The following is a 20,648-nucleotide window of genomic DNA, read 5'->3' as shown; positions in this document are numbered from 1 at the left end:
AAACGACGGCACCGACGGCAGCGTCCGGCTGACGATAACAACACAAGTTTTCGGAACAACTGTTTCAATTTATGATACCAGAAATTGTATATAACATTATTGGGTTATTTCCTGGAATCAAAAACCCAGTAACTGTTTGTTATTTCATACAATCACTTTAATCTCACAAAAAGTATTGATACTTCACTGGCACTCGCGATCTGTACCATGCTAGGATCCGGTCTTGTTAAGCGACTAAATAATTACATTTTTGGGTCCACGTTTACAAGGCTAATTCTTCATCCTTTTCATTTACTGATTCTGTGATGTGTTACAGAGGATAATAGCTAATTTTATTGTTTCACGTTAAACAGGCAATTGGCGAAAAGAATATCTTTGTTAGATCTTTAAACAAACCTCGATTCAAACATGTGAACAGTCGTAACAACTACTTAACAGAATGTTGCTGCAGGTCGCACGGAAGTCTGAAGAACTAATATATTTCAAGCAAACTTTTCACACAGATTACACGTGATGGAACTTTCTTACTTTCTTATCTTCAATGATTTACCTGAGATACCTAGAAATGAATGACATTGTAAGTACGTAGAATGTGTATTTTTCTGTCCACCAGTCATCAACATCGAATCCAGTTTAGACACGAGCACACTCGTAACTTTCTAGCGAAAATGCTAAACACAGGAATCCGATGGAGATGCAATGGTATTGCTAGAATACGCCTGAAGAACGTTCGACTTATGCACAGTGAAATATCTCGAGCAAACAGGCATTCTTCATGATGACCAGAACGGTGGACGAAAACTCCGAACATGCGAAACCTAACACACGTTCAAGTATTGTATCAGTGGGACCATGGGTAGAGGTAGAGGTAACAATGTGGATTCGGCGTACCTAAATACTCATGAAGCTTTAGATTCTATATCACAGCGATGCCTGCTGAAAAAAAAAAAAATGGTTCAAATGGCTCTGAGCACTATGGGACTTCACTACGGTGGTCATCAGTCCCCTAGAACTTAGAACTACTTAAACCTAACTAACCTAAGGACATCACACACATCCATGCCCGAGGCAGGATTCGAACCTGCGACCGTAGCAGATGCCTGCTGAAAAGAAGCCGTTAATTTGTGATGACCAGCTAGGACTGACACCGATTTCATAACCCATAATATGTACAAAACAGCCAGTTATCCTCGATGGAAAGTCATACACAGACACCAGAGATTTTTCGGGTGCGTCACAGGAACGGATTATAGAGATATTTACATTCATGTTACATATTACTAACTTAACGGGAAACGTTTGTCGTCACTGCAGACTTTTCGCTGATGACGTGGTTACCACCGAGAAAGTGTTATAAAATTGTAGAAAAATAGGGTCAAATATTGACAAAATACCAGCTCGTAATTAGCACTTAATGTAGACAAATTACGCACTTTAAAAAATGAAAAAGGTAATAAATTTTAATTACACGAATAAACATTCGTAATTGGAGTCATTTATGTCACACTAATGTCTGAGAGTACCAACGTGTGAAAAAACAATGTGCAACAGCAGAGCAGGAGCTGGGCTACAAGGGGGCACTGAGCATATACAAAAAATAGATATTGCCATAAGGACATGCTTGCTTACCTTCCGTAGTAACCGCAGAGATAAAATAATCAAATGACTAATAACTAGTTCTTTACAGTTCTTTATTCACAAGAAGTAATGCTATCGACAGGGGTTCTCAAACTGATTCCATATTTCCTGGTTTCCAGAAGGCTTTCGACACGGTTCCTCACAAGAGACTCGTAAAGAAATTGCGTCCCTATGCAGTGTCACCTGAGTTGTGCGACTAGATCCGAACTATCCTCTGAGAAAGGGCACGTATGTATTAATCGGCGGAAAATCATCGAGTAAAACAGAAGTGATATTCGGAGTCCCACAAGGAAGTTATAGGCGCTCTGCTGTTCCTAATCTACGTAAACGATTTTGGAAATAATCTGAACAGCCCCCTTAGATTGTTTGCAAATGATGCTGTCATTTATCATCTAGTAAGGTCATCACAAGGTCAAAAGCAAACTGCTAAATGACTTAGACTCGATGTGTGAATGGTGTGAAAAATGTCAGTTGTCTTTCTCGATAAGGATAAGTACAATATCTTCACGTTGGTACGAAAAGAAATCCGTTAATATCAAATGCACAATAAATCACACAAATGCAAGGCCTGTCAATTCGACTAAATACCTGGGAATTACTATTACAAATAACGTAGTTTGGAACGATCACATAGATAATGTTGTGCGAAAGGCGAGCCAAATACTGGATTTTATTGGCTGAACACTTACAAGATGCTACAGATCTACTAATGAGATCGCATACATTACGTCCTCTGTTAGGGCACTGTTGTGCTGTGTGAGATCCTTAATATACAGGATTGCTGCAGGGTGTCGAAAAAGTTCAGAGAAGAGTGGTTCGATTTGTATCATCGCGAAATATGGGAGAGAGTGTCACGGGTGCGATAAGCGAGTTTTTCGTTCGTTGCGGCCAAATCTTTTCACGAAATTTCAATCACCAACTTTCTACTCAGAATGTGAAAATATTTTACTGCCGCCAACCTGCGTAGGGAGAAATGATAGTCAAAATAAGATAAGAGAGATCGGAGCTCGTACGGAAAGATTTAAGCGTTCTTTTTTCCCACGCGCTGTTGGAGTGTGTAACGGTAGAGAAATAGTCTGGAGGTGATTCGAAGAACCCTCTACAAGGCAGTTACAGAGTACCCATGTAAATGAACAGGGTGGCGGATATAAAAGTATCCCGTGTAATTATAAAACAAAATTCAGTGAACTTACAGAAACTAAGAGCTGAAATGGACCTATCGTTTGCTTACAGTGAAAAATACAATTATAGAAGATGCTGAAAGTGACCCCCTGCAACAACAATACACATCTGTGCACGTCTGAGTAAAGTTCGGATGCCGATGACGACAACTTCGCGACTGATGATGTCTTTCAGTTCCTGTATTGTGTGTGCATTTGTTGCATAGACCTTGCTCTTAAGGTGTCACCATAGGAAAAAATTACATGTTTTTACATCCGGCGAAGTGGTGGCCATAAATGTTTGCTGCCAGTTCGTTACTCAGTAAAAACATCATGGATTCGTTCCAGGGATACCTTAGACGTGTGGCATGTTTCCCCATCTTGCTGGAAGAAACAGTATTGTCTTTCATATCCAGTGAGTTGAGCCCAAAATGAATCAAAAATTTCCATGTGTGCAACCGTGTTGAGGCTAGTCAAAAAATGTCGGTCCAATGATGCGCGTTCCTGTTACGCTGCACCAAACGCTGACTTTTTTTCGTCATGGAGTGGTTGCTAATGCACATTGTTAGGGTCCTCCGTTGCCCAGTAACTTGTGTTCTGTGAATTCACATCATGGCCGAAAATATGAAACCATGCTTCATCACTCATGATGCAATGGAAAAGGTCTAACAAACCATCGTCGATGTTATTCAAAAACCACGTGCAGTAATCTACACGTTTCTGTCATCTTCTCATAATTGCTGCACAACCGTCACCCGATATGGCTTCAAATTGAGACATTACAATATCCGCTGGCAACTTCTCCTGCATACAGGTGCCTTTTGGGCCAATTTACATGTAGACTTCTTTGGGCTCGAATAATTCTTCGGTGAATGTCTGCAATAACTTCAGGTGTGCGAACTGAAGGATTTCCTTGTTTCACATTTTGCACGGATCCGAAGGTGCGCCAGTTTTTATACAGCCTCTGTATTCCCTCTTTACTGGGTGCCCTCTATCCGAATACCTTTCCACGAAAATTTCTTGAGTTTTCTTAATCGAACCTGTTTTCACAAATGGGCACACAATTTCCATGATTTTTTCTGTCGAGAAAGTAATTTTGCCGACTGCAGAGAGAAACGTCTGACTTCACTCAAGAAATATACTGAAATTGTGACAGAAGAATGCTAACATTCGATTATTTCATAAAATTGTCCATTGTTGTAGCTGTTTACTCTAATTCCAGAAATATAAATATTGCATTCTCGTCAATAGGGAGGCGGCCTACTTTTAACTACGCAACCTGTAGATGAACTGCTCGTGCTGACACTCCATACGTGAACAAAACGAGAGGGAATCGTCACGGAAAATGCATTTTTTTTAATGCGTATCATTTGTGGAGTGTTGATGTCGGGATCACAGCAGCGCCAAAGTAGGGGGATTCACATCTTTCTGGCGCTGCAAACCCAACCGCAGATAGCGGATGAGAATTTGGGGAAAAAAGAGAGCAGCTTTTTGCTGCTGAGGGATAACAGGGTTCCGGCCACAAAGGCGGTTGCAGGCGGCCGGCAGGTGGCGCCAGGGACTCACTCTGGCGGCGCTCTTTGTCGCAAACGCCGCCGCGCGCCGCAAACCACAGCGGCGGCGGCGCCACAATGGACGCGCGGAGCATGCAGCCGAGCCGGCCTGCGCACCGCCGCGCCGCGCCGCGCCGCGCCGCGCCAGCGAAATTGAATGAAAAAAGCCGCGCCGCACTCGATGGATGCAGCTGCACCACCCGCTGTGTGGCCACTCCGCGTTTCTTTCCATTATGAACGCTCTTACTTAGTTACCGCGGAAATTACAGCAGAAATTCGTCATCGAACGCCACGAGATCCCCCTTAGTCCAATCACTCACACAGCGCCCAATTTCTGAGGAATAAAAGTCAGACTTTTACCCGATTTCGCTGTCGACTGGATGGAACAGGCCAGCAACAAGCTAAATTTCTGGTGAACTATTTACGAGACCGATACACATAAAATACGCTGTAAGGTGGCGTCGTCCCCTGACCTTCATTTCTTACATATTCTGACCTCACCATTGTATTCTGCGTATCAAGACGTTTCATTCGAGCCCAAACTCGATAGGGTAGAGTCAATTCTACATATTTTCATTTAATCGATATACAAATCTAATAAATAAATCGCAAGTGCATACCGAAATTAAAAAGTCGAGGGGGGGCATACACAAACATTCAAGACATGACGGACACAGGAGATTTTGTTTGGCGGAGGCAACCGGCACACTGGAAAGTCCGTAGGAGGGTGAGTTGGCACGCACCTGCACCGGCCGGCCGACCGCCCACCGTCCAAAACAGTTTTTGCCAGAGAAAAGGAATAATGGCCTGCATGTTCACCTTAAAAGCAAAACTCGCTGTATTGTTTGGGAGAGCCCCAGCATACGCATTTTTTTGACGGAACTAGTGCACAGTTTCAAAGTTCTCACAAGTGGACAGTAAATGCCTAACACAGATGCTATATATTTCCGGATTGGTCAGCTTAGCCATTCTCCCGTTTGTAAGAGTAACGCTGATTGGTGGACTATTTATGACGTAATGAGCCGGAGGAGTGAGGGAAAAACAGTGGATGATATACCCTTTCCCTTTTTGCATGAAGGAAAGTCGTTCCGGCGACGGTCTTGTAGCGGGAACACGTAGTGGGAGCAGTGTGCTCGTGCGTGTACGCACAGAGCAAGGAACAAAGTCTCTACTCAGTACTGCACTCAGAGAGCACCTCTGTTGCCAGCGAATCGGAGTGATACTCTATACTGAGTTGCTCGCGATTAAGTGTTTGTTCACTGTGTTGGCAGCGACACTTAATGTGCAATGTGAACACAGACAGAGTATTAATTATCGCATGCGACCGAACATTGAGTGGCATTGCGGTGGACTGGATATCTGACTGGTGTACCATGCCAATAGTTAGACTAAGGGCAGATAGCAGTCCTTGACTTCATCAAGGCGTAGTGAGAGTTCGACGGGCAAAGGTCAATCCAGATAGAAAGAGATAGTTTTGTTATTTTTCAGCAGCAAACGACACAGGCAGCAGTTGTTGCAGCTCATGGTATTGTGCGCTACAGCATAGGCAAGCCCCATCTTTTTTCCATTAGAAATAACATACTTCATTCGCGTCACTCCATTACATTTCTCATGTGACTGCCTTGACCGTACTTAGAAAAATTCAATCGGATAATTATTTAAGTTGAGTAGGCGCATCTCTCAGCCATTCTGCCGAGTAAATAACTTAAAGAACAGGGATAAAACAGCTTTCAAAATGGTTCAAATGGCTCTGAGCACTATGGGACTTAGCGTCTGAGGTCATCAGTCCCCTAGAACTTAGAACTACTTAAACGTAACTAATCTAAGGACACCACACACATCCATGCCCGAGGCAGGATTCGAACCTGCGACCATACCGGTCGCGCGGTTCCAGACTGTAGCGCCTAGAGCCGCTCGGCCACCGCGGCTGGCTAAAAGAGCTTTTGTATATAAATGTCATTATCAGGATTCCTATCCATAAGAGGTAACCTCCTATTCTGAAAACAGCCTGGAAATTTGTGTATCAGTTTATAAATAAAAGTTTCATTTGATTTTTCTTAAATTTTGCAATAAATAATATTTTCCGTTCGTTTAATGTTTTCCTTACACTACCTAGCAATACTCCAGTACCCAAGTATCTCACTAGTTACGTAAGAAAATAGAAAATTTTTGTGTATTTTCCTTACAGTGGACGACTCCAGAAGATATTTATTGCTGAAAGTTTTTCAGGCATTTCTTTTTGGTACGTTAGGAGCGTCTGCTTGACATCTGTAGTAGTGTGAGGTGGAAGTTGCTTCTTGCAGGAGCCAAGGGGTACTTGTCAGATCAATCCGTTGCTCAACTCGTCAACATAACGCCCACACACTGACAACACTGACAGAAAAAAAATCGCAACATCAAAAAACAATTAGCATTTTGTAATGAAATTTCGGCAGTGCTTTTAACAGGTAACGTATTTAAGACACGTGCTTGCATTGTGTTATATAGGTGCCTGACGTCAATTTGTGGGATGGAGTTCCATGCTTGTTGCATTTGTCGGTCATCACAAGGATGGTTAATTTTAGTTGTGGATGATGGTGGAGTTATCGTGCAGTGATGTCTCATATATGCTCGCCTGGGGACAGATCTCGTGATCGAGGAAGTCAAGGCAATATATCGACACTCTACAGAGCATGTGGGGCTACAACAATGGTATATGGGCGAACGTTATCCTACTGGAAAAGTACTCCTAGAATGCTGTTCATAACTGGCAGCACGACAGGTCGAATCGTCAAAATGTCGTACAGATTTGCACTCAGATTGCGAGGAATAACCACGAGAGAGCTCCTGCTGTCATACGAAATTGCACCCCAGACCATAACTCGAGGCGTAGTTCCAGAGTGTCGAGGCCGCTAACAGGTTGGTTGCAGGTACTCACCTGGCCTCCTCCTAACCAACAAATTTATGCATTGTATAAAAACGCATATTTCTTAGGAGTCATTACTGATTGCTAAAGCGAAATCGACATACTCAAAGTGGGATCCCTTATCCTTATGGTTCCATCAAACTGTGAAACAAGCAGAACATTTTAGTAAGAGACTATACGCAGTAAGTTTTTCAGTTACGGTTTTTCTTTTGGGTGGGCGGTTGGGGGGGGGGGGGGTTATGCGAGGAATATGAACGGAACATTCAAACTACATAAAAGGACCACTCGAGTAACAGATAAAAGTACCGTAGCAATCAAGTTGATCACAAAGACTATTTTAAACGTTGATGATCCTTACTGCGCGATGTGAGAATATACACGATTTCGTAGCGCATTTACAAAAATAGTAATTATTGTACAAACAGATCAAACGATGATCACGAAACAAAAGCTTAATTTACATTATAGTAAATATTCAAATGGTTCAAATGGCTCTGAGCTCTATGGGACTCCTTCTGAGGTCATCAGTCCCCTAGAACTTAGAACTACTTAAACCTAACTAACCTAAGGACATCACACACATCCATGCCCGAGGCAGGATTCTAACCTGCGACCGTAGCGGCCGCGCGGTTCCAGACCGTAGCGCCTAGAACAGCTCGGCCACCCCGGCCGGCAGTAAATATTATTTTGAGTTGTTGCTGTATTTGTTATACTATCAGGGGGTAAAATTTTACGTTATGCTGACATATGTGAATGTATTTCTTAAAAATACACGGTAAAATGTACGAGATATATATTTGTTAGTACACAGTTAATTGCTGTTGAAATAACACAGAGGACAGAGCGCTAAAATTATTTTGTAAATTAGTGTCCAGTATCTGTAATGGATAATATTACTCCTTAATGTGTTGGCCTGAGTATCAAGCAATGTGGCCCAATGCCCGTATATAAGAACTCTGGCACAGCCACGATTTACTTCACTTTTCTCTTCTACGAAGTAATGTGTACCGCGCAGATAAATTTCGTATGCGCGATTTAAACCGGCATCAACCCACCGCGGTATTTCACGTCGCTATGGACGCTTCCAAGTTTGAGGTACAGATGGGGGAAGGATACTTCTTCAGGGAGAAGTGTGAGCTACGCCCAGCCGTATGTAATCCCACCCGAGTCTCGCTGTCGGACTAGCAGACTGTGATGGATGAGCAAATGGAGCGAAACCTTGGCCGGTGCAAGAAATGGGGCGCTCATTAATAATGTCTTCACTTTTTTCGTTACTTTCGACAGAAAGCAATTACGTAATTAACATCATGAACAATTATTTATGGTTTTCAATTTGATCAAAGGGAACAGTTTAACGAAGTATCTCATTCCTACTTTTTAACAGAGAACATAATGAAAAAGCATTTACGAATTTTTACAGTAAGACTGATAGGAAACAAAATTTTGTCGGTGTAAGTAATATTGTCGCAAAAGAATATGAGTAGCACGGTGGTGTAGTGGTTATGGTACTAAACTTTAGCATGGAGGGTCGTGAGTTCAAACGTCAGCTGGATTGTACAATTTTAATTTCTATATTCTGTTCAAGCACATTCTAGAAGTATCCACAAATGTCAAGAATCCTTGTACTGGAATATTCAGTAGCTGTATATATACTGCATGTGTTCTGGCCGGTGGCAGTTCGCTCGGCGCTCTTGTATGTGCAAGTGCTGAATAAACCTTCGTTAAGTGAAGATAGTGTTCATCATTCATCTAATTACACCTTCTTCTACGTGACAGTCTTATTTATCAAAGCAGTTTACATTCTGCTGTTTCCTGATTTCGCTCATCCACTACAAGCTGGTTAATCTGGTTAAGACAAAACGATTAAGTATGTGTAAATCTTTAATAATTTCTTAAATAAATATAAGAAGAACCAAGAGTCAGAGAAAGGGATCCGTTTGATCTTCTATGATCACAGTACCGGAAGAGCACTGGCCGAGCTCTAGATGAGTTAATTCCATTCAACAGTCTTTATTCATACATGATCTCAATAGGCGAAATCTGCGATAAACCCTTTAACAATCCAGCTCTCATTTACTCCTGCAATGTTATCAAAATCTATGTTTATGGAGAGTCTAATGATCATGCACTAATCTATTATAGTGAGGATATGGAATCTATGGTATGTTACACCCAGTTTCTTGCACTCTTGTGAATGGCCTTATAAATATAACATGTACGAATATAAAGTTGCTGATGAAAATAAGTTACGAGATAGATAGAGGGGACTTCAGAAACAAAGATACACGTTATTACCGCAGGCCAAGTAATTTTTATTGAATGCTGCACTACGCTTCAAAGGAACACTGATGTATGACATTATTTTTTAACATAGACAGCAAGCCTCTATAAACAACGGTCGGAACATTCTTCCAATCGTTCACTCCCTTGACGATAAAAACTCACTCATTAGTCACGAAGCTTTTATAGAGTCGCTGTTTGCACGTCCTCAGCGTTGTAAAATCTATTTCTCGTAAGATGTTCTTTCACCTTGTCCAAAGTCCGTAGCTCGTGCGCTAGTGGCTAGCGTTGTTGCCTCTGGATCACGGGGTCCTGGTTTCGCTTTCGCGGCCGGGTTGGGGATTTTCTCTGCCCGGGGACTGGGTGTTTGTGTTGTCCTCATCTTTTCATTATCATCATCATCATCCATAATCATCATTCGTGACAGTGAACAGATTGGACTGTGCACAAAAACAGACTGTGAAAAAATTGAAGCTTTGTACGGGCACTGATGATCGCGCAGTTGAGCGTCCCAGAAACCAAACATCATCATCATCATCATCATCATCGTCATCGCCTTCCCCAAAAGATGTAAGTCGCCTGGTGCAACGTCTGGACTCACCGACCAGTTACAGCCACGTCTGCGTGGCCGTGGTCAAATTCTTGGAACCATTTCACCAGTGTTAGACGCAACATTCGTTTGATAAATATAGCGCCAGAATTATACCATGAATTTGTGTGTGATTTAGACGCCTTGCCCACAAGAATCGTATTGTCTCGCGTAACTTTGGAATACCTTTCCAGTTATCGTGCCGTGTTACACCCGTTATCCATATCGGACCAGAACTGCGTCTGCAGGGAACCAGGAACATGTACTGTCTTCTGACAGTGCGTTACTATTGTTGCGCAATGGTCTTAGTATGGTATGACACGCATAACTTAAAAGTCGCAGTCCCTCCGTAGATATACAGATAGATGGATCGATAGAAAGGTGGAGAGAGAGAGAGAGAGAGAGAGAGAGAGAGAGAGAGAGAGAGAGAGAGAGCGACGTATAAAACGTTCGTTTGACCACCGGCTGCTGTTTCATTTAAAACCCAAATATCGACCGGTTTCAGACAGAGACCATCTTCACGGATTCTATCAAAAGATACAAAAAATACGTACAGTATACAGGAAATGCTACAAAATCGTTTACAAGGAGGTGCAAAATATACATAAATACTGTGTTAGAACCGTTTAGGCAACAACATCAAATTTGTCATTACTTAAATAATGGCCAGGTCTCGTATACTAAGAACATGCGTGTTATACTGCAATTCATGGCATGCTCTACATATGAGGCGTGGTCATTATTTAGGCCTAAGCAATGACAGATGTGATGTTGTGACCTAAACTGTTTAACCCAGTAACTGTTCATGTGTATTTTGCACTTCCTTGGAAACTATTTTGTAACATAGCTCGTATACTACATGTATTTTTTGTATCTCTGGATAGAATGTGTGAAGATGGTCAGTGACTGGAACCGATCGATATTCGGGTTTTAAATAAAAAAGCAGCTGATGGCTAAACATGTGTTTTATACATGATTTGACGGCTGTCAGTAGTCACCTTCCAAAAATGTTCAAGAAAGACTGACGTTTAATTTTTGTTTAAACGTTTGGTAGTTATGCCAACAACCTGAGGACGACACTGCTTTCACACAAGACTCGAGCAGCTGCGTTTGAGCTTGTAAAAATCACTAAAATGTGGTATAAAACTGGAGACTGCGGAAGGATGAGAACATCTAAAAAATCCGCTGGTATATAGTAACTACTTAGTATTCAGTGATCAATTCATCCGAATTTCTCTGTAACGCACATAACGTAGCCATGGTGGACATTTTAGAGAATCCAATACATATAAAGCGTGATATGTTATTTATCTCGTTGGCATTCGTATTCATATGTCTGGTTGGTAAAGGTGGCATCTTCTATATCAGATAACTGTGAACTATTTCGTATACCATTGCAAATATAGTTTATTTCCGTTTCCTTCTTTCAAAACATCGACTATCAGTTCTCAGCTTCCGGTTCTTAGAAAAGCCTTGGAGTCTGTAAAATACTTCATTATTTATCTCTCTCTCTCTCTCTCTCTCTCTCTCTCTCTCTCTTTATGCAAAGTCTTGTCACATTCAGTCAATCTTAAACGTGGCCCTTTCATCCAGACGCTTTATGGTTTGCTCTTGGCGCTAGCTTGCAGTCTCACTTCTGATATTAAATAAGAACTTTCGACCCTTGTTAACTTTGTTAAGGGCACGCTACGTCATTGCTCTCACCTGCCACTACCTGTTTCCTACATTCTGCAAGACTCAGTCAGTAGCATGTATTTTTCTGCAGATTAGGGTTTAACGTCCCTTAGTTCAAATGGCTCTGAGCACTATGCGACTGAAGTTCTAAGGTCATCAGTCACCTAGAACTTAGAACTAATTAAACCTACCTAACCTAAGGACATCACACACATCCATGCCCGAGGCAGGATTCGAACCTGCGACCGTAGCGGTCGCTCGGTTCCAGACTGCAGCGCCCAGAACCGCACGGCCACTCCGGCCGGCTTTAACGTCCCTTCTTCGACGACGCAGTCATTACAGATTGAGCACAGATTCGGACTGTCTTAGGATAGGGAGAGCGATTAGGCGTGTACATTCACAGGAACTTTCTGCCATGTGCTTAAATCAGTTTAGTGAAAGCACGGTAAACCTAAATCTTGATGACCGTAAGGGCCGGATGTCTCACTATTAGTAATTTTCCATCCTAACACCTCACTCGTTAATGGGAGTATGATGTACAGAAGGATGATTTTCGCAATCGTTGCACATCAAACATTTTTAATTGTATGCCCTCCTACGTCATTATCAGTTTATTTCTTCTGTAGCCTTTAGCGCACCAATCGTCAATGTACAGTCAAAAGCGTCGTTAACACTCAGTACATATAGGCAGTTCTCTGTTATTAATGGGACCAGTAAAAATCAATGAAACCGTTCTACCAATACTATTACCATTGCCACTTTCAGTATCTTCATAACAGACGCAGACATGAGTAGTAAACTTGTCCTTCCCTTTTCTCTTAACTCTATGGCTCAAATAACTCCCTCTCGCTCAAACGGTATTAACGCAGAGGATCGTACCAGCTCTCCTCTTCCTGTTTCCTCGAAATTTCCTGCTGCATTTTCTGCATATGTGTTTCACATATTAGGTAGCCACTTATTACAGAGACTCTGCTGTACTGATGTTCGAATTAGAAAGTGAGCGAGATTTATACCGCACTTATCAGTCATTGATTGTAGTTCTGCCCTAATGTTCGTGAACATTTAATCACCCTGGAACGCACATGCAACTAAAATTATCTTTCTATTATAAACTAGGCACATGTAAATAAGTAAATGATAACAATTACAGAATTCTATATGACCTCAGAGCTCTCTTCTCTCTCTCTCTCTCTCTCTCTCTCTCTCTCTCCTCTCCCCCCCCCCCCTCCCTCCTCCGATCCGTGCCATGATATTAAAGAGGGACATTAAAAAAATCCTCCACACATTTCGTATGTAAGTACACGGAGAATCAACGGTGGATGCTGGAAGTCATTCACAAATAAGTTTCTGGTGACCCAAATTCCATACACGACAATTCAGGCGAATTTATATGCCGGGGAAGAATTCCACTTGTCATTCTTCGTAGAAAAGTTGCATATTTCTCAGCCCTGGAGGCCAGGCGTAGCCCTATCGTAGTATACAACATTAGCTGAACCAAGGGCAGTATGATGATGATGATGATGAGGTCCCATACTCCGAGGAGCGTAGGAGTCGATGCGGGAGACCCGACTAGGCAAGGTCCTCGAGGAGGTGGTTTGCCATTGCATTCCTCCGACCGTAATTGGAATGAATGATGATGATGAAGACGTCACAACAACATCCAGTCATCTCGAGAAAGGGAAAATCCCTGACCCCGCCGGGAAGCGAACCAGGGACCCCGTGCGCGCGAAGCGAGAACGCTTCCGAAAGACCACGAGCTATGGACCAAGGGCAGTATATTGGGTTGTAAAACGTCCCTGCTGTAGCGATTGTGCTCAGTACACTAGAGTAAAGCTCAGATGTGTTGCTCCGTTCCGTCTCTCCTCTGTGCGGGATATCAGATTACAGTCACCACGCCTTGGCCTAAAACGTACATGCTTATTAATGTCGGAGAGGGTGAGGCGGGATTCGTCAGAAAACAATATGTTTTGGCTCTCACTAAGAGAGCGACAGCGTTCCTGTATCCGTTGGAGTCGTAGAGGTCTGTGGTTCTTACAGTGTAAGCTGACGCAATCACCCGAGGACCACCTGTCCAGCCTGTAGTAGAAGATGTCGATCCGTCGACGCAGATAGGTCCACATCCTTCGCAACATTCCTCTGTTGAACCCACACTGTTGACGAAGCTTTGCAATCTCTTACTGTCGTATCGATGGACAACATGACGGTCATTCCCTGCTATGGACACAAGTTATTCCATATCCGCTAGTTTCTGGTCACAGTCTCCTCTGCACACGTGTTTCACACAGGCATTGCAATGCCCCTGTTCAAAAATAAAATTTCACTGTATGAACTCTCCATTCCTTGGAAGCATACGATTCATTTTCATTCGATCTAACTGACATGCTCACATTTACGTCTATAAGGCACACGACACTAAGTGCATTTGGCCTGATGGCCTTTCAGAGACTGGGATTGGTGTGATAGTAACATTTATAGTCATTTGGAGTGTTGTACTTGCGTGTTTCAATTTTCGCAAACGTTAGCGTAACACATGAGTGATACAGCAAAGACTATGAACATTTTTTCCAAGAGAGAAGGAAAGAGTTTCCAATACCTTTCCTAGCCTACCCAGAATTCAGGCCCATAATCCGCCACTGGCAAAAACTTAAAATTTTGTAAATTCTTTGGTGGACTAATCTGGGATGATCTCGCCCCAAAAGCTTCAAAGTCCTCCCTTCTACGATAGTGTACATTTTTACTGGTGAAAATTGGTGACATTGTCTCTTTGTCGTTAAGTCAGTTACACAAAACAACTAAGTACGCTCTTTATCTTTAACTAAGGAATGGTTTACAACGTTAAATTACAAAGTTGACAACAGTATGCTCATGTTTACAATTCACGTTTACAATATACATAATAATAATTAGTGTAAACAGGTGTGCAAATACTGCCTCTGTGGGACAATTACTCTCGTATAGCGGTAGAGAATACTAGTGATGCTGCCTAGCGGACGCTGATGTTGCCCAGTCAATAAGCTAGATGTTCAAATGTTCAAATGTGTGTGAGATATTATGGGACTTAACTGCAAAGGTCATCAGTCCCTAAGCTTACACACTACTTAACCTAAATTATCCTAAGGACAAACACACACCCATGCCCGAGGGAGGACTCGAACCTCCGCCGGGACCAGCCGCACAGTCCATGACAGCAGCGCCTCAGACCGCTCGGCTAATCCCGCGCGGCAATAGGTTAGATCAAACAAAGCGATCTCTTTTGCATTTGCTCTCACATTCTCGCTTCACGCTACTCTCACATGCGCCATATACACTGAACAGAGAGAACTTTACGACCACCCACGACGCGTCATGACATGGAAGCAATGAGGCCTTGGTAGGTCGTTGGACGGAGTTGGCACCACATCTGCACACACAAGTCACCTAATTCGAGAAAATCCAGGGAAGGAGCATTGCAATCACATCCCAGATCTGTTCGATCGGGTTCAGATCTGGCGTGTTAGGGAAGCCAGCACATCAACCGTAACTTGCCACTGTGTTGCTTGAATCACTCCATCACATTCCTGGCCTTGTGGCATTATCTTGTTGAAAAATGTCACTGCCACCACGTGGGAAACATGATCGCATGAAGAGTGTACGACGTCTGCAACCAGTGTACGATTCTTCTTGACTGTTGACTGTCATGGTGCCTTGCACGAAGCTCCACTGGACCCATGGATGCTCATGTGAATTTTCCCCAGAGCATAATAGAGCCGCCACCATCTTGTCTCCATCCCGCCCTACAGGTATCAAGGAGCTGTTGTCTTGGAAGACGACAAATTCACGCCTAACCATCGACATGATAAAGGTGATATCGGGGATCATCAGACCATGCAACGCTCTGCCACTGCACCAACGTCCAGTGCCGATGGTCATGTCCCAATTTCAGTTCAAATGGTTCAAATGGCTCTGAGCACTATGGGACTTCACTGCTGAGGTCATCAGTCCCCTAGAACTTACAACTACTTAAACCTAACTAACCTAAGGACAACACACACATCCACGCCCGAGGCAGGATTCGAGCCTGCGACCGTAGCAGTCGCGCGGTTCCAGACTGCAGCGCCTAGAACCGCTCGGCCACACCGGCCGATGTCGTAGTGTTGACATTGGCATATTAATGGCTCCTCGGCTGTGGGGGGCCATCGTTAGTAGTGTTCGAGTCACTGTGTGTCCAGACGCACTTGTTCTCTGCCCAGCATTGAAGTCTGATGTTAATTCCGCCAGAGTTCGCCGCCTGTCCTGTTGAACCATTCGGCCCACCCTACGGCGTCCGACATCCGTAAAGAGAATTGACCACCCAACCCACGACGTTTGGATGTGTTTTCACCTTTGTTTCACCACCCGTTGAAGACACTCACCACAGCACTCCTCGAACAGCCGACAAGTCGTGCAATTTCCTAAAAGCCCTCACTCAAACTCAGATGGATAGAGCGCCTTCGCTATTCTACACACGGTCAGCAACGTCACTCACACTACAAACACCGTGAGTGTGTCTGACTAGCGGTCATTCCTCGCCAGGTGACGCTGGTGTTGGCTGGACGGGTTCACATCGATAGAAGGCCAGTGGTCATAACGTTGTGGCTCATCAGTGTAAGCACTAGTTCAGTTTTTCTGTCACAGATGACAGAGACATCCACTCATGAATTATTCACACCCTGAAAATTTATGATCAAAAGGAATCGTGAGTTTTTGACATGCCACTTTTTACGCTGTCAAACTTCCTCTTATTACCAAAGTGATGATTCCTTGTTAACTTAATGTGCCGTAGCAGCCGATCTCTTCTTCTAGTGTAGTTGTGTTGTTCTTGTTGTTGTTTTGGTCTTCAGTCCTGAGACTGGTTTGATGCAGCTCTCCATGCTACTCAACCATGTGCAAGCTTCTTCATCTCCCAGTACCTACTGCAACCTACATCCTTCTGAATCTTCTTAGTGTATTCATCTCTTGCTCTCCCTCTACGATTTTTACCCTCCATGCTGCCCTCTAATATTAAATTGGTGATCCCTTGATGCCTCAGAACATGTCATACCAACCGATCCCTTCTTCTATTCAAGTTGTGCCACAAACTCCTCTTCTCCCCAACCCCATTCAATACCTCCTTGTTAATTATGTCATCTACCCATCTAATCTTCAGCATTCTTCTGTAGCACCACATCTCGAAAGCTTCTATTCTCTTTTTGTCCAAACTATTTGTCGTCCACGTTTCACTTCCATACATGGCTACACTCCATACAAATACTTTCAGAAACGACTTCCTGACATTGAAATCTATACTCGATGTTAACAAATTTCTCTTCTTCAGAAACGCTTTCCTTGCCATTGCCAGTCTACATTTTATATCCTCTCTACTTCGACCATCATCAGTTATTTTGCTCCCCAAATAGCAAAACTCCTTTACTACTTTAAGTGTCTCATTTCCTAATTTAATTCCCTCAGCATTACCCGACATAATTCGACTACATTCCATTATCTTCGCCGGCCGGCCGGAGTGGCCGAGCGGTTCTGGCGCTACAGTCTGGAACCGCGTAACCGCTACGGTCGCGGGTTAGAATCCTGCCTCGGGCGTGGATGTGTGTGATGTCCTTAGGTTAGTTAGGTTTAAGTAGTTCTAAGTTCTAGGGGACTGATGACCACAGCAGTTAAGTCCCATAGTGCTCAGAGCCATTTGAATGATTTGAATCCATTATCCTCGTTTTGCTTTTGTTGATGTTCATCTTATATCCTCCTTTCAAGACACTGTCCATTCCATTCAACTGCTCTTCCAAGACCTTTGCTGTCTCTGACAGAATTACAATGTCATCCGCGAACCTCAAAGATTTTATTTCTTCTTCATGGATTTTAATACCTACTCCGAATTTTTCTTTTGTTTCCTTTACTGCTTGCTCAATATACAGATTGAATAACATCGGGGAGAGGCTATAACCCTGTCTCACTCCCTTCCCAACCACTGCTTCCTTTTCATGTCCCTCGACTCTTATAACTGCCATCTGGTTTCTGTACAAATTGTAAATAGCCCTTCGCTCCCTGTATTTTACACCTGCCACCTTCAGAATTTGAAAGAGAGTATTCCAGTCAACATTGTCAAAAGCTTACTCCAAGTCTACAAATGCTAGAAACGTAGGTTGGCCTTTTCTTAATCTAGCTTCTAAGATAAGTCGTAGGGTCAGTATTGCCTCACGTGTTCCCATATTTCTACGGAATCCAAACTGATCTTCCTCGAGGTCGGCTTCTACCAGTTTTTTCATTCGTCTGTAAAGAATTTGCGTTAGTATTTTGCAGCTGTGACTTATTAAACTGATAGTTCGGTAATTTTCACATCTGTCAACGCCTGCTTTCTTTGGGATTGGAATTATTATATTCTTCTTGAAGACTGAGGGTTGTGTCATAAATTCCTTTTTTTCGCAATTAAGGTTCAGTATCTCTTCATTAATTATTCAGTTTCTGATTTAATCTTCATCACTGTGGTTCAGGAAACCAGTCTATTCTCTTGTTATCCGAACTGCTTATCGTTCACGTTTCACTTCCATAGAGCACAACACTGCAGGTATTTCCAGAAAAGCCTTCCTGACATCAGCAAATCAAAAAAATATGGATGATCCTCTGCATTTCATTGTAATGAAGTGCGTTGGAAAAGTTCACGAAGAAGGTGGATAGAAAGAAACCACATGGAAAGTAACGACGGACGACCACGCAGAAGTGAAACAAAATACTTATAATAAATCATCGAATCTTTGATTTTAATCGCACAGTAAACGATTGCAAAAGAAAACTCTTACTTGTGGGTTTCGAATCGATGGTAACTTCATCTCGAGAAATAAGCGGACGCGGATCGACGGTAAACTTCGTCACACTCCAAGAATGAGCGTAAGATAACTTCTCCGACATTAAAAGTTATATCTCGAGCTCTCACATTAGCCAAGCCTCCTTAGTAGAGCCTTTCTTATCTCGGATCGAAAATGAAATACCATTAGCATCCGCGGTGGAGCTGTGGGGCTGTCAGAAGAGTTAGGCGCTCTCCTCCAATGGAGGTGTGCGTTATTTCAAGTTGCTGCGGGCGCGAAGCTCGCCGACGGAAATAAGCGGTATCTCTCATCTGCGGAACTCATCAAACGCTCGTCACGGATCCGGAACTTTTCCCTCTCGCTGGTATCGACCTTGACCGGCCCGTATTATTCCATTCCAAATTGCTCCGCCTCGGCTCCCCGCCCCTCATTCCACAGCACTACTTCCTCTGGTCGCCGTCTCATACTTTTCGTCGGAGCCCCGGCTGAGCCACTTTGCATGCAGCGGCCGACTTGTCCAATCAGCGTGCAGCGTGTTTACCACTGCGTGGCGGCGGAGCGGCCTGTGGGCGGCTTTGAGGCCCAGTCCAGCCCCGCCCCTCCCGTGGCGAGTTAATTCAGTTCAGCCGGGGCCGACCCAAGGCTTGTTCCATCAACAGGGCGTGCGGCTAGCCTTATTTGTTGTGTCTCCTCTGATTACTGGCTACAAACTACCCGTCCTCCGCTGTATAGAACTTTGGACGCCTTTATTGGGCACGATACACACATACAAAGGTTACAAGTAGCCTGTCTTTTAAAGTGTAGTAGTACAGGTTATTCATAACTATGAGTGGCGCTCAAAGAGTAATGCAACCCTTTCTTCCCTGAAAGCAGGTTGGTCTTATTCAGGATTCCAGTACACAATACCATTCCCCACTCTTTTGACTACAAAAGGCTATTTTTCAACGTAATCTCCGTTCATTGCGACCGCCTTGCTCCACCATACTTACAGGTCCTTTGTGACCGGATGATACCACTTTATCGGTCGACATCGGAGCCTCCGTATTGTTGTATGAATAACCTGCCCGTCACTCACGCGCTGTGCCAAACAGATGGAAGTCGGAAGGCGCGATATCCGGGCTGTGAGGTGGATGAGGAAGAACAGTCCAACGAAGTATTGTGAGCTCCTCTCGGGTGCACAAACTTGTCTGACGCCTCGCGTTGTCATGGAAAGGCCGGTCGGAGTGGCCGAGCGGGTCTAGGAGCTTCAGTCTGGAACCACGCGACCGCTACGGTCGCAGGTTCGAATTCCGCCTCGGGCATGGATGTGTGTGATGTCCTTAGGTTAGTTAGGTTTAAGTAGTTCTAAGTTCTAGGGGACTGATGACCTCAGAAGTTAAGTCCCATAGTGCTCAGAGCCATTTGCACCATTTGTCATGGAAAAGAAGAAATTCGTTTGAATTTTTCCCGTGACGAACACGCAGAAGTCGCTTCTTCAGTTTCCTGGGGGTAGCACAGTGCTCTTCAGAGCCGATCGTTCCATCGCGACGGAGGATTCAGATGGTCCAAATGGGTCTAAGCACTATGGGTCTTAACATCTGAGGTCATCAGTCCCCTTGACTTAGAACTACTTAAACCTAACTAACCTAAGGACATCACACACATCCATGCCCGAGGCAGAATTCGAACCTGCGACCGTATCAGCAGCGCGGTTCCGGACTGAAGCGCCTAGAACCGCTGGCCACAGTGGCCGGCGTGACGGAGGAAATCAAACAGAATGTCCCCTTCCGAGTCTCAGAAGACCGTTGCCATGACTTCACGGGCTGAGGTTGCCGCTTTGAACTTTTCCTTCGGAGGATCACCGTTTTGTTTCCAATTCGAAGAGATGAACCCACGCTTCATCACCTGTGACGAGTTTCGACAAAAAGTTGTCACGTTCAGCCTCGTAACGCGAAAGCAATTCTGCACAGACTGTCCTATGTTGCTCTTTATGCTCGCGTGTTAGACGACAAGGAACCCGGCACGCACACACATCTTGGGTACTCTAACTGGTCGACG

Source organism: Schistocerca serialis, chromosome 6 (genome assembly GCF_023864345.2).
Source record: "Schistocerca serialis cubense isolate TAMUIC-IGC-003099 chromosome 6, iqSchSeri2.2, whole genome shotgun sequence".
In the NCBI taxonomy this organism is placed as follows: domain Eukaryota; kingdom Metazoa; phylum Arthropoda; class Insecta; order Orthoptera; family Acrididae; genus Schistocerca; species Schistocerca serialis.
The sequence above is the reverse complement of the archived record's forward strand: the minus strand, read 5'-3'. Positions refer to the sequence as shown.